General features: G+C 33.1%; 1 protein-coding gene across 1 annotated transcript in view; it reads left to right on the forward strand.

Annotated features, from left to right (window-relative positions):
* LOC123208952 overlaps nucleotides 1-5,496 on the forward strand; it is an 82,144-nt gene extending 76,648 nt beyond the window's left edge. Inside the window, exons 11-15 of the mRNA XM_044626624.1 lie at nucleotides 3,922-3,969; nucleotides 4,071-4,217; nucleotides 4,513-4,648; nucleotides 5,013-5,103; nucleotides 5,183-5,496. The gene's annotated coding sequence lies outside the window, so the exon portion shown is untranslated. The remainder of the gene's footprint in view (nucleotides 1-3,921; nucleotides 3,970-4,070; nucleotides 4,218-4,512; nucleotides 4,649-5,012; nucleotides 5,104-5,182) is intronic.
* Nucleotides 5,497-6,006: the final 510 nt, after the last annotated feature.

The raw sequence follows: 6,006 nt of genomic DNA on the forward strand, positions 1-6,006 counted from the left end.
TTCTCTTTAATGCTCTCTCTGGGTTTCTGATGCCCATAACATAATAAATTATTTATTTACACTCAATTTTTTTGATACAGCTATGTATGTGAAGCATCGATAAATGGGAGAAGCTGAAATCCAGGTTCATATAAGCACCAGCTGGCCGTCAATCCCCACTGGTTGGGGAAACTAAAGTCCATTTTCATAATTATCAAACACATCTATTGGTGGTTCATGACAGCCAAATTTCCATTTATGACAGCAAGCTAGAATGTTCACATTCTGTAAGCTTTGCTTCCATCTCATCTTGTTTTAGTGTGTCATTAGTTCGATCTCTCTTTAAGTAAACTTACCATATGATAATTTATATGACCATGATCTCAATTCAATTAACATAGCATCATGATAATATGGGTTAATCAGACCCAAATCACATGTTCCTGTCTGCTTAAAAGATTAAGTTATGTAGCTTATTATCATCACTGTACTAATTCCACCTTGACCAGCTAGAGTAAAGGAGTCTAGAATGCATTTTTATTGATGTTATGCTAGAAGCCTTGTGCATGGCTTATCACACTTTGTTGGAAGTTTTATTCTGGTGCCGCAACATGTCCGGCAAATGTTACTATGCACTTATGCTGTGTATTTATGACTTGTAGTGGTCTCCAAAAGATGCACTCCCCACTCCCATTTCAAGTGCAATATATTCATGTGATGGTTTACTGGTGCTGTTGGAGTTTTTGATGTGGACAATTTAAGACTTCAATGCGGAATAGCACCTTCTGCCGACATACCTTCCTTCACTGGGTAAGTATATAAAAACCACCTCAAAGGTTTCAAAAATTTTTCATTAATTTCCCTGTATCAAAATCTCAAAGCAGTAGGAAGCCATCCCTCACTGACAATATTTTTTCTGCAGCAGCAGCACTACCACCTATCCTTTGTTATAGTGGCTCATCCATCTCAGCCTAATCAAATCGCTCTTGGCATGAGTGATGGAGCAGTGCATGTAGTCGAGCCTTCTGATACCAAGTTGTAGTGGGGTGGTACACCCCAAGACAATGGATCCCTTTCCTCTAATTCGTCAAACCCTTCTTTGGCTGGTCAACCATCAGAGCTCCCTCCTAGGTAACTGCTGCGGCATATAAGATGAGAAAGGTTAGACAACAAGGAGTATAGATTGAGCTGCACATTTTTTTTGGTTCTTAGTTTTGAACATCATCCTTTTCACTCTTTAACTTCCTCCAGATCTTGCCTTGCTATATCTGTTGTAAATTGTTTTTCTCGTTGGCTGTTTTGCTACATGAAATTCTAGAGAGAAACATTTTATCTGAAATGAGAACACACCCGGCTTCAACAAATTGATTTGACGACACTTTAGAAGGTTTTCCTTGTATGATGTTTTATACATTAACAGTTTTGAAAATGGTCACTGTTGTCATGCCTGTCTGTTTTTGTACTGAAACCAGCCTTTTCTTTTGTTAATTTTGGGCTGCCCCATTGTAAAAATTTCAGTGTTAATTATTATAATTAATTGTGTTTTTAACAATGTTGACCTTGCACCACATAAAAAAATTTGTGTATATGTTGTGCTTTATTGTTGAACTAGTGGCCACCACACACTTTCACGCCTCTCTTCACTATTAGAATACAACTAGCTTCTTCTACATTTTTCTAAGACATTTATAACCACCATCAAATTCATTTTTTTTCCCTTGGTTCCTGTTAAACATATATAAAATTATTATAGTCTTTCAATCGAAATATTAACTTTAATTTGATTGACATGATTCTTCTTTAGGTTGGCTCCTTTTGGAAGGAATTGACATTAAGTGGAAGGAATATCATGACAACTTTGCAAGGAGAGTTTCAAAAGAACTTTGGCAAAGCAGAACTCTTCGATTGATTAAGGATGACCATGCATATATCTCAATTCATATCCTTAAAAAATTTATTAATCTTGAAAAACTCATATTAAAAGTAACTATATATGAAGAGATGTTCTCATGTGAAGAAGGTGAGGAATATGTTGGAGCCTTCTTAAAATTGAACGATCTACAATTGTAGGGACTTTTTAATTTAAAGTGCATATGGAAACAAGACTTTCAATTTAAATCAATTCTTCAAAATCTTCGTTCTTTGAATGTTAAATATTGTCACAGTTTGTTGACTTTGTTGCCGCCTTCATTGTCTTTTAAAAATCTAATGACTTTGGAGGTAAAGTATTGTAATAGAATGCAAAATTTAATGGCATCCTCAACAGCCAAAAGTTTGGTATGTCTAGAAAGATTGTCAATAGAAGAATGTGAAATGATGATAAGAGTATTAGCAAATAAGAAAGATATAGAGAAAGATGAAATTGTTTTTGAGAGATTGAAGGAGTTGCACTTGTTTAATTTAGAAAGTCTCACATGCTTCTATTATGGGAATTACACATCAAAATTTTCATTCTTAGAATCATTAGTTATGAATAAATGCTCTAAGATGTAGACTTTCTCAAGAGAAGACATAAACATGCCAAAATTACAACAAGTGAATAGGAAAGATTGTTCAAATGACTGTAATTATGTCACAACACAATTATAAAATGGTACGTATTCATTTATTTAACAATATATTTTTTTTTGTAGAGTTTCTTGTCCTTCATTCAGTTAATACTAGTCAATCTTCAATGTTCTTTACTACAAATTTATTTTTGATTAAAATTCCCTAAGTACAAATTGAGAAACTACAAGATTATATTTTATGTATTGTTAAAGTTGAAATAAATTGAGTATGCATGTTTTTCAAGTATTGAGGTGGCTGTTGAGAAAATTCATTATCTTCTTGTTTAATTAATGTATTATTATCATTTTAAAGACTAAAAGTAACATTAATTCACTACAGTTTTGTTTTACGCTTAAATTTATCCATTGTTCTCTATGATTGCAGATTGTTCAAAGTTATGGGAAAAATACCCTCTGAAGCGTTGGAAGCAAACTGCAAAATCATACAGTAAGTGTATGGTATTAGAAGAGTTGACATTTCTTCTTAAACATATTTCAAAATAATACATATAAGTTGTCTTTAAAATTTCTATACATTAATAAATTATAAGGTTAAACGGATTATTTTATATTTCATAGAGACTGTCCGCATTCTTTCCCTTCCATTCTTTGTAACCCAATCAAAATTATCGACGGTCGTCAACTTAACTACTAGAAATCCAGGTTATTTTCGTCGTCACAAATTAACAGAACGTGTTTGTTATTGATATTTTTAATTTTGTAGATAAGTTTGCTAAGTTTTACTGAATCTGTTCAGCACGGTCAACAAATTGGTGACAAACGACTTCAATACACTGTGAGCAAATCAGAAGTTCAAATTGATGTCATTTTTTTGTCTGATTCTAGTTGATAGGTGGATATAATGTGATTCAGGAACTTTCCCTGTAGATCTATATAATGAAGCTTTAGTTTTTAAAACGTGATTTAGTTGAAATGCTATTTGAAATGTTATTTACTAGGCAGTATTCGATTTAGGTAAGGTCCATCAAGGATCGTAAAGTGCAAATACATAGAATTGAATGACTCTTGAATATATTTATATGGTTATAAGTCTGGTACGCATTATATTGTACTTCAACTCGAGCAAGAATAATTTGATAAGTTGTTTATATTTGTAATAATCTCCTTTTGAGATTGATAATATACCAATACTTAGAAAATGTAGCTGGTGGTTTTATTGGAATTGATAATGGTAGAATTTTAAGCACGTGCACAGTAGGTTTGGGTAAGCAAAAATAATGCCCAACTTGCATGATAAAGTTACATGATTGAAATTCCAGAGCTAGTGAGACTATTCATTTGATCATTGGATGGGCTTTGTTTTAAGACTGACTGACTAATATATTGATGAATATGCTAACCTATAAAAGTCTTGTTTCTGTTGGGTTTTTAGTCAGTTATGAGCCAAGCAGAGGAGAGGCGTTCCAGCAAGGACTCAAATGTATGTTTGAAGCCTATCTTTCTCTTGTTGTCTTGTTCCTTTTTGAAGCCTTTTCTTTTTTGGTTGTTTTTCATTTTGGTCAGCACTGTTTTGTTTTGCAGAAAGCTAGAAATGGCAATGCATGTCAGATGGTGATCTTATATATTCACGTATAATGAACAGAACTGATTTCTGACATTGCCCAATATAGGCAAAAAAGGCCATAGAGATTCTTGGTTCAGGACATCACAAGTGCACATTTCTAATAGGTTGCTTAATTTTGTAGCTTATAGCACAATTTTATATGGTTGTATTCTGCTGCACAGACCAAAGGCTGTTTTCCTTGACAGAAACTAGCTGAGTCTTTTCAAATCCAAATTATATTCTTACCCATACATTCATTTGCTTTTTAGCTTGATGCAAGATGAATTTAGTGAATGATGTTTTCATTTAATTTTTCTTTCGCTATTGTGTGTTATCTTTGTTAGATGTCCTACTTATATACTAATTTTTGATTCTGTTTTATTCAATGGATGATTGGAAGTTTTTTAAAAATGGTTACAGGCTAGACGAAATTTCTCCCCAGGAAAAAAAAAATCACCAGCTTTTACAAGCCAAGACGATCTGCATATAGAGGAAATGAATGCTGAAGGAACACTTGATTTTTCTGGCCAATGTCTTGGTGTTGGAGACTGAGGAGGTAGGGAAGTTTTAGTTGTAGCTACTATATTAATTCTACAAGTAATTGAGAAGTACATAAGTATATATTTGTTTTTCTCTCTGTTTGGATATGATGATGGAGGTCAGTAAAAGAGAAGAAGCAGGAATTGTTCTGGATGCAGACGTAGATGCTTTTGAGAAAGTGTCTTTAACATGTTTTCTAGTTTCATTTGTTCATTACGATGTTGGTAAGGTCAAATGCATACACTGTTCTTAACAATGGTCGTTTTAGCTGGCAATTTCAAAGATATTTCTCTTGAATGGAGCTGTGACCATACTTTCTTTGGCTGATTTGTTTCTGTGCAAATGTTTTACGTATCTCAATTGTCATTTTGGCTTCCCAGGTCCTTTGAGTTTGATATCTGCATTGAAACAATGGTGAGAGATGACATGAGAAGAGACATCTCTCTCTGTCTTAAAGGAGACAGACTACAGGTATTATTAGCTCAAAGGTTTAAAGTTTTGCAAGAATATGCAATGATGAGTTGACATGTAAAGTAATTTCTTGTTACAGATTGTTATAGTTGCAATAATCACAATGAAGCAGACTCAGATGGATATTGATGTTCTTCAGGCAACTTACTACACGGGTGCCCTGTTCTTTTGTCTCATGAGGCAACTAACTATGTTTTGTACACGCGTTGGCAATTACCTATGTTTTGCACATAAGCTGAAGTTGACACTAAGAGCAGATCAGAAGTTGAAATGGATGTTGTTTTTGTTAAATTCTAGTTAGCATGTGGACACTATGTGATTTTAGGAACTTCCGTTACTTGATTTACTTGACATGTTGTTTGAAAACAAGATTTTTGAGATTAATTGGTACTACAAGGATCGTGAAGGAAAATACGGAAAATACATTGTATTGCTCCTCAATATTTTTATCTGTGTCGAAACTAGGTTTGATTGTTTGTTTTAAATGAAATTCTAGGTATTATGTAAGTTTGATTACTTAAAACTGTATTGAACCAACAGTTTAAATTGTAATATTAATTGTGTAAGTTTAATTTTACAGTGAATAGATAAATTGTTTTTTGTGGGATTTTTATTAAGTTATGAGCCAAATAGAGAAGACGTGTTCAGATAAAGAATCGATATATATTTAAAGTCTGACTTTCCCAAGATATCTTTTTCTCGTTAAAAGCTATTATGTTTTTGTTGTGTTTCAGTTTGGTCAACATTTCTTTGAAGTGCAGAAATCTAGAAATAGCAGTCCATGTTGGATAGTGATCTTATGTATTCATATATAATAAAAAATTTTAAAAGTTTTTTTTATCTTGGTTTGGGTTCTACGTAGTTTGGGTCAACATTTTCTCTATTCCTTGCACGCTTTCTCTG

This window comes from Mangifera indica, chromosome 2 (assembly GCF_011075055.1).
Source record: "Mangifera indica cultivar Alphonso chromosome 2, CATAS_Mindica_2.1, whole genome shotgun sequence".
NCBI classification, from domain to species: domain Eukaryota; kingdom Viridiplantae; phylum Streptophyta; class Magnoliopsida; order Sapindales; family Anacardiaceae; genus Mangifera; species Mangifera indica.